Here is a 19,061-nt window from a genome sequence, read left to right as displayed (position 1 = left end):
CTGTCAGAGATATTGACTTTGTCTTATCCACCACGGTAGTGTAGCACTTAGCGTAACACTATTACAGCGCCAGCAACCCAGGTTCAATTCCCGCTGTTGTCTGGAAGGAGTTTGTATGTTCTCCCCGTGTCTACGTAGGTTTCCTCTGGGTGCTCCGGTTTCCTCCCACATTCCAAAGACGTACGGGTTAGGAAGTTGTGGGCATGGAGGTTGCCCCAGAACACTCTACGCAAAAGATGCATTTCACTGTGTGTTTTGATGTACATGTGACTAATAAAGATATATTTTTGGTTTTATTTCAGACTTGCAGCATCTGCATTGGTTTTGATTTTCAGTAAAAATCAAAACCAATTGTGGTGTATTTTGTGTATGCCTGACATCAGACTCCCGAACAGACTAATTATTCTGAGCAGGACACAAGAGACTGCCGGTGCTGGAATCTGGAGCAACAAACAATTGACTGGAGGAACTCAACCGATCGGACACAAGAGACTGCCGGTGCTGGAATCTGGATCTGGAATCAGTCCTGATATAGGTTTCAACCATAAACAGCGCTCGTTCCTCTCCCCACACAGACACTGCTCGAACCACTGAGTTCCTTCAGCAGATTGTTTGTTACTCCAAGTTATTCTGAGCTCTGCCCTGGAAACAAATTACCAGACAGACAGAAGTTCAAGGATCATTCTCAGAACTTCTCTGAAGGAATGCCACATTCCCAGTGATTGCCTGGAACCTCTGGCCCATGGTCACAGAAAGAGAAGGAGGAGCACTCAGGATGATATTGAGAACCTGGTGCTCATGCAATGGGGGAACGCAGAGGTCCTGGGTAAGCAGCAAAGGAATGAGCCACTTCACAAACTAAATACCCGCCTATCCCATCAAGTACCTCTTATCCCGTCCATGACAGAGTCTATGTTCTGTGGCTGCCGGGAGGGAGCAAGTCACCCTTGTCCTTGAGAAACTGGCTCGGAGGAAGATGGATTTGGTGAAACAGTGGAGAATAATGGAGCAGAACATTGACATTAACGTTTGGACAATCAAGGGTAATGTCAGTAAGCATGGCTTCACACAAAGGGGACTCCCTCCCTTGGAAGACTGTGGATACGGATGGTCAACTGGAACTGTTTGTTGGAGACACAGGAGACTGCAGATGCTGGAATCTGGAGCAACACACAAGAAGCTGGAAGAACTTAGTAGGTCAGGCAACATCTGTGGAGGGAAATGGACAGTCAACATTTCAGGTCAAGACTCTTCACCTGGCTGAAATGTTGACTGCCCATTTCCCTCCACAGATGCTGCCTGACCCGCTGAGTTCCTCCAGCTTCTTGTTTGGAACTGTTTGTTGCTTGTTGGTGAGAATATTAAAGGTTTCAGGCACAAGGTGGGCAAGTGAAGACAAGGTGTAACTGAATGGAGGACAGGTCTGTGAGGCTGAGAATCCCAAGCTTGTCCTGAAGTGGCCGTGTTCCTTTTCCAACACCGATACCTCACCATGATAACTATTCACTGATCAGGTTTAAGAGAAAATAGGAAGAAAAAAAAGAGTCAATCACGGTCTTCACAGCTGACTATTCCCGTGCAACCTGTGCCAGAACAGGTCTGTGTGTGGATGCCAGATGTGGATAAGGTTTAAGCACATTCAGGACAACACCTGTGTGGGTGGAATGGGACCCATCATGAGTCGACACCTTCAGCAGGGCTCAATAGAAAGTGAAGGGGAAGGAGCATTGTGAAGTCTGCGGATCTGGCAGAGAACTGCAAAAGAATTTTTTTGAGTGAAGCATCCAGCCAGATTTTTTTGCCATATTTATACAATATGCGAGCTTAATGTAATAGCTCCATAGAGGTGTAGAAGTATCAACATCTGGAAAGAATATAAGCACAAAGTTGCTCCAGGTCTCTTATAGTGGAAAAGTATCAAGATGTTGGAGTCTGACAGAGTTTTCTTTAAATAAAACTGTGGAACAAGCCTTGAAGTACCTCCCGTAACCTTTATAACTGAATTGTTAACCTGGACTGCAGAAGCCATGGAGAGATGTTATCTTTCAGGTCAGACCTGTGGCCGGAATCCCGTGGGCTGAACGAGTCGGTCACCAGTTAAGGTCACTGCTTTGTATTTTCCAGGTCCTCCTTTGGCAACCACTGTGCAGCAGCTTGTTTGTTTCTGGATATGGATCTTGTTGGCATTTACTGCCTGTCCCTAATTGCCCCTGAGAAGGTGGGGATGAGCTGCCTTATTGAACTGCTGCAGTGCGTGTGGGGAAGGTGCTCCCACGGTGCTGTTGGGGAGGGAGCTGCAGTGTTTAGGGACGGGGATATATTTCCAGGTCAGGATGGAGTGTGACTTGAGGGTGGTGGCGGTGAGGAGGGAGAAGGTGGGTCTGCAGGTGGTGCTTATCCCATGCACCCTGCTGGTCCTTGTCCTTCCCAAAACTGGACGCACTCACAGTGAGAGTCCTCTGTGACCAGAACCGAGCAACTTTCTTGCAGTTAGCAGGGCACTAGTTCTGTACTGTGGGAAGGTTCAATGGGCCACTACAATCCTGTCAACCCAGAACCACAAACTTTCCCATGGAGGTTGAGTTGTGATGTAGAGGCTGAGTTACTGGACGAGCTATTAGCATTCTGGGCCATACACCCAGATACATCAGCTGAATGTCACCATGGCAACCGTGACACTTAAACTGAAGAAACCAAATAAATCCAATTAAAGAAAGTGATTTGGCTCACAACGTCCTTCAGCTAAAGATGTCTGTCATTATTGTCTATATGTGTCTGGCATTTATGTGACTCCAGGCCCCTCAGTGTAGTTGACTCTTAACTGCATCCTCAGTTCAGGGGCAATCAAGGGTGGACCATAAATGCTGTCAGTACCTTCCACATCTCGGAAATGAATAAATAAAGTAGTTGAAGACATTGGGGGGATTGAGGAGTATTTTGAGGGACAGTAAGCCATTGCTGCCACCACAAAGGATAGTGTTGGTGCTAAGAACCTGAGCAAGTACCCCACTGGGTGTTAACTGGGCCAAATGTTCCCCCTCCATTCTCTGGGTCCAGGCGTATAGATGCAGAGACGGGAGTTCCTTCCACTGAGACAGGGGCTTCATTACAAAAGGTGATTCCATCATCCGTGTCCCAACTGGGAAACAAATACACAGAGAGCATATGCTTGGAAATCACACATCCTTACCGGGACTGAATCCTGAGATAATCCCATCCACTACTGGGTAAAGATCGTTAAAAATAACCAACTACAAGTTTCAATACCAGAGGCAGAGAGTTGTTCATGCGTGTCATTGACGCAGGAACCCTGGAGTGCCGGTATTATCGCCACTTAGCTATTTAAGCTTGCTCCCTCCCTTTGCAATCTGCTCCACCATGGACCTTAGATAGAAAACCTACAGCACAATACAGGCCCTTCAGCCTACAAAGCTGTGCTGAGCATGTCCCTACCTTAGAAATTACTAAGCTTACCTACAACCCTCTATTTTTCTCAGCTCCATGTACCTATCCAAAAGTCTCTTAAAAGACCCTACCGTATTCGCCTCCACCACCGTTGCCGGCAGCCCATTCCACACACTCACCACTCGCTGAGTAAAAAACTTACCCCTGACATCTCCTCTATACCTGCTCCCCAGCACCTTAAACCTATGTCCTCTTGTGGCACCCATTTCAGCCCTGGGAAAAAGCCTCTGACTATCCACATGATCAATGCCTTTTATCATGTTATACACCTGTCAGGTCACCTCTCATCCTCCGTCGCTCCATGGAGAAAAGGCCGAGTTCCCTCAACCTGCTTTCATAAGGCATGCTCCGCAATCCAGGCAGCATCCTTGTAAATCTCCTCTGCACCCTTTCTATGGCTTCCACATCCTTCCTGTAGTGAGGCAACCAGAACTGAGCACAGTACTCCGTGGGGTCTGACCAGGGTCCTACATTGCTGCAACAGTATAATTTCACTTCCTACTGGAGGTTCACTCTTACTGCTGCCTCAGCTCCTAGAGGAACTCAAGCTAATCTCCCAAACTTGCAAGATTCCTCACTGTTCAACCCCAGACTGCCTGTTACAGACAGCAGCATACGTCCATCATCTCTTCCCATCCATCCATGCCTTTATTTCTTGGAACGTAGGATAATGAGGAGTGACCTTATAGAAGCGTTTAAAATTATGAGAGGCAGAGATAAGGTGGACGGTAACAGTGTTTTTGCCAGGGTAGGGGAGTCCAAGACTAGGGTGCATGGATTTAGGGTGAGAGGGGAAAGATTTAAAAGGGACCCAAGGGGCAACTTTTTCACGCAGAGGGTGGTGAGTATATGGAACGAGCTGCCAGAGGAAGTGGGTGAGGCAGGTACAACAGTGTCATTTAAGAAGCACTTGGATAGGTACATGGAGGGGCGGGGCCAAACACTGGAAATTGGGACTAGCTGGGTGGGAACGGTGGTCAGCATGGACTGGTTGGGCCAAAGGGCCTGTATCTGTGTTGTATTGCTCTATGACTCTATCCATGAACTCCCACTTCCAATCCTATAGCTCTTCTCAATCGGACACTGGGAAAATGTCCTGCTTTATTTCCTGCTTTGGTTTGGTTATATTTATTCAGCTCCTCATTGACGGAAATTATTAACTTGGCAGTAACCTGCCTTGTTGGAACTTGTTCCACATGCCCTAGGAGTCAAAGTTCTTCCAGCAAGCTTTAAGAGTGTTAGATTTGTTCAGGAGCCTCTTATTTCTCTACTAATGGTTTGAGTTAACCCTCCCACTTCCAGCTATCTCATGGACATCTCTGAGTGTTGTAAACACCATATCTACTCCCAAGAGTGCCATTACTTGTCTTATGTCCATGTAAGTATAGACGGGGCCATAATCTAACACTTCATCCAAAAGCTCATCTCCATCAGGGCAACGGTCCTTTGGTATTGGTGCATCACCCTCAATTATAGCTACAAATCTGGCTTAAACCCTCCACCTCTCAGGCCCTGCTGACATGACAATCACTTTCTGGTCATTGCAAAACAGAAATATCATTAGGAACCTGACCTGAACCCAGGGAAACCGGATGGGGCCTGAAGTGGTGAACCCTTTCCACCACCAGTCACTCACTCCACCACCGATGCACAGTAGCAGCAGTTTGTACCATCTACAGGATGCACTGCAGCAACTCACCAAGACTTCTTGGACAGCTCCTTCCAAACTCACCACCTCTACCAGCTAGAAGGACAAGGGCAGCAAAAGCACGGGGAACACCACCCTCTGGAAGTTGCCCTCCGAGCCACAAACCATCCTGACTTGGAAATATCTCAACGTTCCTTCACTGTCACTGGGCCAAAACCCTGGAACTCCTTCCCTACAGCAGTGTGGGAACACCCACACCTCAAAGACTGCAGTGGTTCAAGAAGGCAGCTCACCACCACCTTCTCAAGTGCAACTAGGGATAGGCGATAAATGCTGGCTCAGCCTGTGAAACCCACATCACTTGAATGAATAAAAGATCCTCACCCAATTCCAGTGATGATCTCTGGTCTAAGAAGATCTTTTGTTTAATATCCTACAACAGTATCTCATTGAACCAAGAGGCTCTTTATATCTGCAGCTGTTCTCATGCACTGATTTTTTTGTTAATTCCTGTGAAGTTTCATTTCACTGTCTGTAACCTGCACAATAACCAAGTTTGTAGTTTTTACTTCACTTTCACCAACTTTTGTTTCTTTTGGGGCTTGTACTGAAGTATGTCAGTGAGCAGAGAGGAAAACCACAAATGGAAGAATCACACACAAGGTCCTTCAACATCTGAAACACGTTAGTGATTCATGAGGACAGCCCCACTAACTGGTGTACAACTGCTGGACAATGTGTTGGTGCCCCAGCAGAATGTTCAGACGAGGATCTGTATTTATTGCAGGAATATTAGAACTGGGCTTTCTGCTTAGGTGTTTATATCTCAATGAACACAGAACATAGAACATTACAGCACAGTACAGGCCCTTCGGCCCGCAATGTTGTGCCGAATTTTACCCTGCTCTAAGGTCTATCTAACCCTTCCCTCCCACATAGCCCTCCACTTTTCTATCATTCAAGTGCCTATCTAAGAGTCTCTTAAATGTCCCTAATGTATCTGTCTCCATCACCTCTGCCGGCAGTGTGTTCTACACACCCACCACTCCCTGTGTAAAAAACTTACCTCTGACATCCCCATTATACCTTCCTCCAATCAATTTAACATTATGCTCCCTCTTGTTAGCCATTTTTGCCCTGGGAAAAAGCCTCTGACTGTCCACTCGATCTATGCCTCTTATCACCGTGTACACCTCTATCAAGTCACCTCTCATCCTCCTTCTCTCCAAAGAGAAAAGCCCGAGCTCACTCAACCTATCCTCATAAAACATGCTCTCCAATCCAGGCAGCATCCTGGTAAATTTCCTCTGCACCCTCTCTAAAGCTTCCATATCCTTCCTATAATGAGGCGACCAAAACTGAACATAATACTCCAATTGTGGTCCAACCAGAGCTTTATACAGCTGCAACATTACCTTGCAGCTCTTGAACTCAATACCCCAACTAGTGAAGGCCAACACACCATACACCGTCTTAACAACCCTATCACCTGTGCAGCAACCTTGAGGAATCTATGAACTCCAAGATCCCTCTGTTCCTCCACACTGCTAAGAGTCCTGCCATTAACCTTGTATTCTGCCTTCAAATTCGGTCTTCCACAGTGAATCACTTCACACTTTTCCGGGTTGAACTCCATCTGCCACTTCTCAGCCCAGCTCTACATTCTATCAATGTCCTATTGTAACCTACACCAACCTTTGTATCATCAGAAAACTTGCTAACCCACCCTTCCACATCCTCATCCAAGTAATTTATAAAAATCACAAAGAGCTGGGGTCCCAGAACAGATCCCTGTGGAACACCACTGGTCACCGACCTCCAGGCAGAATACGCTCCATTTACCACCACCCTCGGTCTTCTGTGGGCGAGCCAATTCTGAATCTACACAGCCAAGTTTCCCTGGATCCCATGCCTCCTGACTTTCTGAATGAGCCTTCCATGAGGAACATTATCAAACACCTTACTAAAATCCATGACCACCACATCCACTGCTCTACCTTCATCAATGTGCTTTGTCACATCCTCAAAGAATTCAATCAGGCTTGTGAGGCACAACCTGCCCCTCACAAAACCATGCTGACTGTCCCTAATCAGCCTATGCTTCTCCAAATGCCCATAAATCCTGTCTCTAAGAATCTTCACCAGTAATTTGCCCACCACTGAAGTAAGACTCATCGGTCTGTAATTCCCAGGGTTATCCCTATTCCCTTTCTTAAACAAAGGAACAACATTTGCCACCCTCCAATCATCTGGCACTACTCCTGTGGCAAGTGAGGACGCAAAGATCATCGCCAAAGGCACAGCAATCTCTTCCCTCGCTTCCCGTAATAATCTTAGGTATATCCCGTCTGGCCCTGGTGACAATATCTATCCTGATGTTTTTCAAAAGTTCCAGCACATCCTCTTTCCTCACGTCAACATGCCCTGGCATATCAGCCTGTTGTAAGCCATCCTCACAAACGTCAAGGTCTCTCTCACTAGTGAATACTGAAACAACTGTAAGGAGCTTGTACATTCTCCTCGTGTCTGCGTGGGTGTCCTCCGGGTGCTCCAGTTTCCTCCCACATTCCAAAGATATCTTTATTAGTCACATGTACATCAAAACACACAGTGAAATGCATCTTTTGCGTAGAGTGTTCTAGGGGCAGCCCGCAAGTGTCACCACCCTCCTGGTGCCACAGGGAGAACGTACAAACTCCTTACAGACAGCAGCTGGAATTGAACCCGGGTTGCTGGCGCTGTAATAGCGTTACGCTAACCACTACACTACTGTGTACTACAGGTTAGGAAGTTGTGGGCATGCTATGTTGGCGCCGGAAGCGTGGCGACACTTGCGGGCTGACCCCAGAACACTCCGCAAAAGATGCATTTCACTGTGTGTTTCGATGTACACGTGACTAATGAAGAAATCTTATCTTATCTTATCTTACCTCTTCCAACTCCAGGCACAGGTTTCCTCTTTTATCGGTCCTACTCTCACTCTAGTCATCCTCCTGTTCTTCACATACGTGTAGAACACCTTCAGGTTTTCCTTAATCCTACTCGCCAAGGACTTCTCATGCCCCCTTCTAGCGCTCCTGTCCATTCTTAAGCTACCTCCTGGCTACCTTGTAACTCTCCAGAGCCCTGTCTGATCCATGCTTTCTAAGCCTCAGGTAAGTTTCTTTTTTCCCTCTTGACAAGATATTCTACATCTCGTGTCAACAACGGTTCCTTCACACTACCATCCTTACCCTGCCTCAATGGGACAAACCTATCCTGAGCCCCATGCAAGTATTCCTTAAACAACCTCCACATTTCCACTGTGCACTTCCCCAAGAACATCTGTTCCCAATTTACACTCCCAACTTCCTGCCTAATAGCATCATAATTCCCCCTCCTCCAGTTAAATACTTTCCCATATCATCTGCTCCTATCCCTCTCCAAGGCTATGGTAAAGGTCAAGGGTCACTGTCTCCAAAATGCTCTCCCACTGAGAGATCTGAAACCTGATCAGGCTCATTGCCTAGTACCAGGTCCAGTATGGCCTCTCCTCTAGTCGGCTGGTGTCGGGAATCCTTCCTGTGCACACTGAACGAACGCTCCCACTTTAAGTAATCCCCATCTCATTCCCTACAGCCCCCCCCCCACCATGTTTCTTCTCTTCTTCCCTTTCCTAGTCTATCTCTTTTTTCCTCTTTTTTTCCTTTCTCTCCTCACCTTTGACCCATCCCCTGGTGGGTCTGCTCTCCCCTCCTCCCCCGCACCTGCCTATCACTATCTCTTACCTGCATCAACCAATCGCCACCCTGTGCCCACCCCGCCTCCCCTCTTTTGTCCACCTATCACTGCTCTGCTTTTCCCTCCTATATATTGGGTTTCCCCTTTTCCTGTCTTCAGTCCTGAAGAAGGGTCCTGACCCGAAACGTTGACCGCCTGCTTTTCTCCACGGATGCTGCCTGGCCTGCTGAGTTCCTCCAGCATCATCGTGTTTTTTATCTAGATTCCAGCATCTGCAGTCCTTTATTTCTCTTTGTTGGTAGTTTTACCTTTGCTATTTGCAATACCACAGGGCCTACCAACATTACAATCTGCAACTTCCCCAACCTTCCCAAACTCATCAAACATGCTTTTGCCTCATAAATCTGTGTGCAATTTTGCTGAAACTCTCAGACCTCAGCATTGTGACCATTCTGTGAAGTCAGTGGTGAGTAGACCACTGCCCTGATAGTCCAGCCTTTTCCTTGATGTTCAGAGACATTCAGAAACTGTTGAAACTACTGTTAATTTATTAAAAACAGAAATGTAAGTGAAATAAAGAATGGTGGAAGATGCCTGAAAGGGCCAATGGCCACCAGTCCCTCAACTGCGCTCCCTCCACTGTAGGTAGATCCCATGTTAAATAAGGAGGCTGAGACCATTGCAGTTCTCCAGATATGGAATCACCAACACTCTGTACTGTTGTAAGATAAGATATCTTTATTAGTCACATGTACATCGAAACACACAGTGAAATACACCTTTTGCGTAGAGCGTTCTGGGGGCAGCCCGCAGGTGTCACCACACTTCTGGCAGCCACATAGCATGCCCACAACTTCCTAACCCGTATGTCTTTGGAATGTGGGAGGAAACCGGAGCACCTGGAGGAAACGCACGCAGACGTACAAACTCCTTACAGACAGCGGCCGGAATTGAACCTGGGTCACTGGCGCTGTAATAGCATTACGCTAACCACTTGTAGCTCGACCTCCTACACTTGTACTCCAACCAAATTGCAGTAAGTCTAAACTGCACTAACCTCTTTAATTATTTACTGTACTTGCATATTTTCTATGATTCATACAATATTATGATACAATCTCAAGTCTCTGAGGCTGATGTCCAGGCATCCTTCAAGAAGGTGAACCCATGAAAAGTGCCTGGTCCAGACGATGTACCTGGCTGAGCACTAAAGATCTGTGAGGACCAATTGGCTGGAGTATTTACAGATATCTTCAACCTCTTGCTTCTGCAGTCTGAGGTTCCCACCTGCTTCATAGAACATAGAACATAGAACAGGACAGCACAGTGAAAAGGCATCTATTGTACTGGTGCCCAAGAAAAGCGTGGTGACCTGCCTCAGGTTGGTTTCGGTGCAAATCAACTCCTGCCGCAGAGATGACCTGGATCTGCTCCAATTTGCCTCCGGTCACAACAGGTCAACAGCAGGTGTGATTCCTCTGGCCCTTGATTCTGCTCTGGACCATCTGGACAACAGGAACTCGTGCATCAGGCAGCTGTTCATCAATTACAGCTCGGCATTCAACACAATCATCCCACTTAAACATCATTAAGCTTCAAGACATGGGCCTCTGTGCCTCCCTCTGCAATTGGATCCTCAGCTTCCTCACTGGCAGATCTCAGTCAGTGAGGATTAGTAACAACATCTCCTCCTCACTGACCACCAACACAGGTGCACCTCAAAGCTGTGTGCTTACCCTCCTGCTCTACTCTCCATACGCACATGACTGTGCGGCTAAGCACAGCTCCAGCGCCATCTTCAAATTTGCTGACAACACCACTGTTGTTGGATGAATCACAGGTGGGGATGAGCCAGTGTACAGGAGCGAGATAGGACACCTGGTTGGGTGGTGCCACAACAACAACCTCTCACTCAATGTCAGTGAAACCATAGAACTGGTCGCTAACTTCAGGAAGGGGAAGGAAGGTGAACATGCGCCAGTCTACATTGGGGGATCGGCGGTGGAGAGAGTCAGCAGCTTTAAATTCCTGGGCTTTGACCTATCAGACAACCTGTCCTGGGCCCAGTACACAGATGGAGTCACAACGAAGGCATCCCGGCGTCTTTACTTTCATAGAAGGTTAAGGAGGTTTGACATGTCAACAAACTTCTACAGATGTACTGTTAAAAATACCCTGACTGGTTGCATCATGGTCTGGTACAACAATTTGAATGTGAATGTGCAGGAATGTAAGAAGCTGCAGAGAGTAGTGGACTCAGCCCAATACATCATGGGCACATCCCTCCCCACCATCGGTGGTATCTACAGGAGGTGCTGCCTCAAGAAGGCAACATCCATCACCAAAGATCTCCACCATCCAGGCCATGCCATCTTCTCGCAGCTCCCATCGGGCAGGAGGTACAGAAGCCTGAAGTCCCACACCACCAGGTTCGGGAACAGCTACTTCCCGTCAACCATTTGGTTCATGAACCAACTGGTACAACCCTAATCACCAACAGTATAGCAACATTATGACCACTTTGCACTACAATGGACATTGTTTTTACTTGTCTTAATTGTGCTCTTTCTTATAAAAATTGTGCATAATTTATGTTTTTCTTGTGAATGTTGTGTGTCTGATGCTCTGTGCCTATGATGCTGCTGCAAGTAAGTTTTTCATTGCACCTGTGCACACATGGACTTGTGCAGAGGACAATAAACTCGACTTTGACTTTGAAGCAAATCTCTCTACACACCTGTAATAGTTGTTCTCCATTTAATTTTTCATTGAATCCCATTGAACTGAACAACATCCTATTCCCTACACATTACGATCTGGATGTCATCTTCCTGTCTTTCACTTGATCTGACTACATCCCTTTACAATCTACTTGCTCCCTGCTCACGGTTAACTGCCCACCTGGCTTCCTGTCATCAGTAAACAATCTCCTTATTTAAGTTACTAACATGGATGGATGCCAGCTCTTAACGCGGTGGCACTCCACGAGCCAGAGCCTGCCAATGGCCTACTTATTCCTGCTGTCTGTTTTCTGACCATGAACCAACATCCACGCTCCGCCTCCATCAGACCACATCTTGTGCAGCGATTTTTTATGTGGCACCTTATCAAATGTCTTTTGGAAATCCAATTATACTCCATCCACTGGTTCCTGTCTACCTGCGCTTATTAACAGAAAATCATCAAACGTAATTTTCCTTTTTACGGAACCCCCATGCACTCTGCCATATCATGATTTGGTGAATGTCTTGTAGTCATCGATATCCTACTCCACATTTATCCCTCAGCTAATACCATTGCAACAAATTACCTTGTCATTCAGTGACAGAAAGTTTAAATCCCCATCAATAGATGTGCAGAACTGAGGACATTCCACTTGGTTGGAGGTGTCATGTTTTGGGTGTGAAACCGAGCGCCCCTTCTGCTCTCCCAGACACATGAGAATGGCCTACAGCACCATGTTATAGTGCAGGGGAGAGATCTCTGCCATCCTGCCCAGCCATAATTCCTCATTCAACATCACAAAAAACAGATTATCCAATTGGTGCCACATTACCGTTTGTGAGACCTTGCTGCACGCAGTTGGTCTCTTATATTGCAAGTGACTGCTCTTCAAAAAACCACTGGCTGTGTAGTATGTAAGGTAATCAGAATCAGATTTATTATCACTGACTTATATGACATGAAATATGTTGTTCTACAGCAGCAGTGCAGTGCAAAGACATAAATTATCATAAAACACAAAAACAAACAAATAAATAAATAGACGTAAATAAATAGCGCGAAAATAAAAAAGACATTTTAAAGATTCTCCTCTTTCTTTCAGTTGTCACCATAGGTGATCAGTTTGCTCACACCTGACATACTCTGTCGTGAGACCCTTGTGTACACGTTGTGTCCTACAGGAGTACTCGGGGATCCATTGCTACACCTGAGCTCAGACTGTGGACAGAATCATGAATCTTTCCTAGTTCATGTTAGGCCAGATGTGGTGGAGCTATAGTTGACCTCAGATCCAAGGAATGAGTGTGGTAAGTTGACTACCACTGGTGTTCACATAAGATGGTCTTTAAAGTTAGAGGAAATTATTGAGGGTGGGGAAAACTGAAAATCAACTTGCTGCCATAATAAGTGGACTATCACACTATGGGCTATCATTCTGCAAGGTATTATCTCAGAAAGAATGTTGGCGGTTAGGAGGTTAAGGAGGTTCGGCGTCACCGAACACTCTAACAGACTTCTACAGCTGTACTGTTGCATCATGGTCTGGTACGGGAATTCAAATGTGCAGGAATGTAAGAAGCTGCAGAGAGTAGTGAACTCTGCCCAATACACCACGGGCACATCCCTCGCCACCATCGGTGGTATCTACAGGAGGCGCTGCCTCAAGAAGGCAACATCCATCATCAAAGATCCCCACCATCCGGGCTGTGCCATCTTCTCGCAGCTCCATCAGGCAGGAGGTACAGAAGCCTGAAGTCCCACACCACCAGGTTCAGGAACAGCTACTTCAACCATTCAGTTCTTGAACGGACTGGCACAACCCTGATCACTGCCTCAGTACAGCAACACTGGGACCACTCTGATCAATTTGCACTGAAATGGACTGTTTTTTATTTGTTATAATTGTGTTCTTTCTTGTAAAAATTGTGTTTAATTTATGTTTTTCTTGTGAATGCTGCTTATATGCTGCGATGTGCCTGTGATGCTGCTGCAAGTAAGTTTGTCATTGCACCTGTGCACACATGGACTTGTGCAGACGACAATAAAGTCAGCGACGACTTGAATAAACCCAGATCCCACCCCCCCAATCTTAACGCACAGAGTTTGATGAAGTTAATCAATGTTGTGTTTTAGTACACATTTCTCAGAAGCACAGATGCAGGCACGGTAGTGTAGCAGTTAGCGTAACGCTATTACAGTGCCAGCGACCCAGGTTCAATGCCGGCCACTGTCTGTGAGGAGTTTGTACATTCTCCCTGTGTCTGCGTGGGTTTCCTCCGGGTGCTCCAGTTTCCTCCCACGTTCCAAAGACGTACGAGTTAGGAAGTTGTGAGCAAGCTACATTGGCACCGGAAACATGGCGACATTTGCGGGTTGCCCCCAGAACACTACGCAAAAGATGCATTTCACTATGTGTTACGATGTACACGTTACTAATAAAGAAATCTGATCTTATCTTATAGATTGGATGAAGCCTCCCTTATCCATTCCGATGCCTCTCGATGTGAACTCGTAGCCCAGTAGTGCCTCAGTTTTAAAATGATCACCCTTGTTTTCAGATTCCTCTGTGCTCTTGCTTCTCCTTATCTCTCTCAGTTCTTGAAGATCTTTGTGATCCTCTAATTCTGGTCCCTTGATCATCCTCAAATGTTACCGCTCCCCCCCTGGTGGCCGTGCCTTCAGCTGCCTGGACCCCAAGCTCTGGAATTCCCTCCCTGAACCTCTCAATTTTTCTTTTCTCCTTTAAGACACTCCTTAAAACCAACATTTTGGTAATCTACCTGGATCTTACCTTACATGGCTTCGTGCCAAACGGTGTCTGATAATGCTGCTTGAAGGCCCTTGAAGGTTTTGCAGCACCAAAGATACTGTATATTTTTGTACATTGTATATTTTTTGAAGTCCACCAGCGCTCTGTAACATTGGTGAAATTCTGGAATCACATGTACAGCGAGACTGGGAGATGATAGCAGGTTTCCTAAAGGGGGCTTCAGAGGATCAAGTTTTACAACAATCCAACAGTCCCATTTTTGCTTTTAGGGAGATTGAGTGTTTATTTTTATTAAATTGAATTTAAATTCTCAAATTGCTAGATGGGATTTGAAACCAATTCCATGGACTAAGACTTCAGCAACAGAACAATAAAGTTTCCTAAACCATTCTAACACGGTAGCTGGTTGGAGATGAAGGGAGGGTTTGGTGGGAGTGGGTACATCAGGGCTGACCTTGATCCTGTGCACATCCAATGTTTAGAACTGTGTACCTTAGAAATGCCCATAGGTGATGTGGCGACGAGAGGACTTTGCCCACTGCTGGTCAAGATTGGATGGCTCAGTAACACGTTGTGATGTCACTGGCGAGTCACCCGAGCAACAGCAGTTCAGTAATTTGAATTCAGTCTAAATAAAAGAGAATTAAATACCTGGTCTCAGTAACAGTGTGCATAGGGCTGTCTAAGTGTCATTTGGTTCAGTGAAGCAGTGTAACTACAGCTCCAGACCCACACTAATGCACTGACTGCACTGCAAAAAAATTGGTTCCAGATTATCATGGCAAATATCTCTCCTCAGCAAATCTACTGGAAATAATTCAACTGCTCATTTATTTCTCTGCTGTGTGTGGGATCTCCCCAATGAACAATCTCTCTTCTTGCTTATGGGTGAATCCATGCACTTCAAAGTTATTTACTGTGCCTGAATCACTTTCAGATTTTTCTTTAGGAGGAATGATGCTACTGAAGAAACAAAGTCACCACTCGTGCCAATGCGCTTCGCAGCCAATGATGCACCTCTCAGCCATGGGGATACGTCAACAGTTAATTTTCCCACACAAGCTCCCATAGACAGCAGTAAATCAAATGGCCAGATAATCCCACTGAGAATGTTGACAGAGAGATGATTGTTGGCTCAGGACACTGGTGATGAGTCGCTGCTCTTCTACATTTAGCATGGCTTGGAATCAAAGCCAGATCTGATAGCCAGTAGTTGTGACACTGCAGTGAACTGACAGGATACCCTGAAATATCAGCTTGCTTCGTGATGTCAGGTATTTGACCATAAGACCACAAGACCTAGGAGCAGAATGAGGCCATTCAGCCCATCAATTCTGCTCTGCCATTCAATCAGGGCTGATTTATTCTTCCCTCTCAACCCCATTCTCCTGCCTTCTCCCTGTAACCTCTGATGCCCTTACTATTCAAGAACCTGTCAATCTCTGCTTTAAATATACCCAATGACTTGGCCTCTATAGCCACAGATTCACCACCCTCTGACTCAAAAAATTCCTTCTCATCTCTGTTTTAAAGGTATGTCCTTCTATTCTGAGGCTGTGCCCTCTGGTCCTGGACTCTCCCAGTTCTGGAAACATCCTCTCCACATCCACTCTATCCAGGTCTTTCAATATTCAGTAGGTTTCAATGAGATCCCCCCTCATCCTTCTAAATTCCAGCAAGTACAGGTCCAGAGCCATCAAATGCTCCTCATACATTAACCCTTTCATTCCTGGGATCATTCTTGTAAACTTCCTCTGGACCCTCTCCAATGACAGCACATCCTTCCTTCAATATCGGTCCCAAAACTGTTCACAATACTCCACATGTGGTCTGACCAATGTCTTATAAAGCCTCAACATCACATCCTTGCTTTTATATTCCAGCCCTCTCAAGATAAATGCTAACATTGCATTTGCCTTCCTTACTACCGACTCAATCTACAAGTTAACCTTTAGGGAATCCTGCACCAGAACTCCCAAGTCCCTTGCAACTCTGATTTCTGAATTGGCTCCTCGTTTGGGAAAAAATCTACGCCTTTATTCCTTCTACCAAAGTGCATGACCGTACACTTCCCTACACTGTATTCCATCTGCCACTTCTTTGCCCATTCTCCCAACCTGTCCAAGCCCTTCTGCAGACTCCCTGCTCCCTCAACACTACCTGCCCCTCCACCTATCTTCGTATCATCCGCAAACTTGGCCACAAAGCCACCAATTCCATCATCCAGTCATTAACGTAATGTGAAAAGTAGCGGACGTAACACCGACCCCTGCGGAACCCCACTGGTCACCGGCAGCCAACCAGAGAAGGCCTCCTTTATTCCCATTCTTTGCCTTCTGCCAGTCAGCCGATCTTCTATCCATGCTGGTACCTCTCCTGTAATACCAGGGGCTCCTATCTTGTTTAGCAGCCTCATGTGCAGCACCTTGTCAAAGGCCTTCTGAAAATCCACTGACTCTCCTTTGGATGGTCTTGAAGCCACCATCTACTGTCCCAGACATTAAACCCAAAACTGACCTCGTAGATGGGACAGAAATGATGAAAAGAAAGCGGCGGGAATGATGAAACCAGAGCTTATTTTGGTTTTATAATCTCTTCCTTGCGCACACCTGCAATGCTCCTTTAGTAAATGGGGGTGGTGGTGATACCCTCTGGCGGTCATCTGCAGAACTGCAGCTTCAGAAACTCACCCAGCTGAAGAAAAGCTGCTTGAAACAGTGCTTACACCTGCAATAGTTGAAGAAAGTGTCTCACCAGCACCTTCTCAAGGGAAATGGGATAGAGCATTGACTGCTGGGTTTCTCCGTGCCTTCTGATGTACAATTTTGAAAACTCTACAAGGTTTCAGATCAAAAGCTGGAAATGGGACTGCATAGACTGTGCAGAATGGCTCCTTATCTGCTATAAATTTCTACAATCATTATCTTGAGGATTTTTTATATCTTCACAGGTTGCGGACATCTCCAGCAACACCACCATTAATTGTTCATCACTAATTGCCCCAAATGGAGAGGCAGCGAAACATGAAGCACATTGGAAGACCTCGGTCAGTAGAAACTGGGGACTGGGCAAGGACAGCAGATTTCCTCCCCAAAGGACATCAGTGACCAAACAGGCTTTTACAACAATCTGGTAGTGTTATGATGAGACTGCAGCTCTAACCCCATATCCCCTGATTCCCTTAATATATAGAAATACTTCGATCTCTGTCTTGGACATACTCAGTGACTCTCCATTGTCCCCTTGGGCAGAGTATTCCAAAGATTCATCACCCTCTGGGTGAAGAGATTTCTTCTCACCTCTGTCCTGAATGGCTGACCCCTTATTTTGAGACTGTGACCCCTGGTTCTCGGCACTGCGGCCAGGGGAAACATCCTGACTGGAATGCCTAGAACCTGATGCAGGGTTTCGACCCGAAACGTTGAAACATCTCACTGAAATTTACAAAATTCTGCAGACTAACATTTAGGATAGCAGAGGTTTCTCTGAACAATGACACCCTTCGGTCTCTCATCATTTAAAAAATGCTCCACAGAGTCATAGACCAATACAGCACGGATTCAGGCCCTTCGGCCCAACCAGCCCATGCTGACCGCGGTGCCCACCCAGCTAGTCCCAATGACCTGCATTCAGCCCATATCCCTCTAAGCCCTGCCCCTCCATGTACCTACCCAAGTGCTTCTTAAATGATCCTGTGCAGCTGCCTCTCTCCTTCTGGTTTCCACCTCCCTCCTGGTCACCCAATTTCATCCCCCTTCCCCACTGTTCCAACTGCCTATCACCCACACACTACACCTTCTGGTTCTCCTCTCCCCTCCCCCAACTGGCTCCATCTACCCCTCACCCGTCACCCCTCACCCCTCCCCTCTCTGGTTCCACACTACCTTCCTTACATCAGATTCCAGCATCTGCAGCCCTTTGCTCCCTCTTATCATCATCCAGTCTCTGTCTCCGCCCCAACCCTCACCTCACCCCACCTGGCTCCATCTGCCCCCCTTTCTTTCTCTTTCTCCTTATCTGCCTCTACCTATCACCTGCCAGCCACTGACTCCACCGGTCCCCCTCCCTCACCTGGCTCCATCTGCCCGTCATCTCCCTCCTCACCTGGTTCCACCCATCACCTGTCAGTCCCTGTCTCGCCCCTGCTTCTCACATCCTTAGACTCTCCCCTCTACACTCTAGTCCTGAATCAGGGTCGCAACCTGAAACATCAACTACCCCTCTGCCTCCACAGATGCTGCTCGACCCGCTGTTCTTCCAGCAGTTTGCTTTTTACTCCATATTCCAGCATCTGCAGTCTCTCTGCCTCTAGACTACATCAACTGTTTGCCATTATCGATCCTGCTACTTACAACTTCAAGTAAACTCTAACAGATTTGTCAAATGTGATTTGCTTTTCATTAATCCACACTAAGTCCAATGCTTTTATTACTTTCTGTGCCCTGTTACTACTTTTGTACTGATACATTCAGCGTTTTCCCAATGATTGATGTTAGGCTAACTTGTTCATAGTTTGCTGCTTTGTCACTCCTTTCTCAGAATCAGAATAAGAATCAGATTTATTATCACTGAAATACGACGTGAAATTTGTTGTTTTGTTTTAAAATCTATAAATTACAAAACTAAATAATTGGTGCAAAAAAAATAAAAAGGTAGTGTTCATGGATCATTGAGAAATCTGGAGCAACACAGGAGGTGCTGGAGGAACTCAGCAGGTCAGGCAGCATCTGTGGA

Source organism: Pristis pectinata, chromosome 6 (assembly GCF_009764475.1).
Source record: "Pristis pectinata isolate sPriPec2 chromosome 6, sPriPec2.1.pri, whole genome shotgun sequence".
Lineage (NCBI taxonomy): Eukaryota > Metazoa > Chordata > Chondrichthyes > Rhinopristiformes > Pristidae > Pristis > Pristis pectinata.
The sequence above is the reverse complement of the archived record's forward strand: the minus strand, read 5'-3'. Positions refer to the sequence as shown.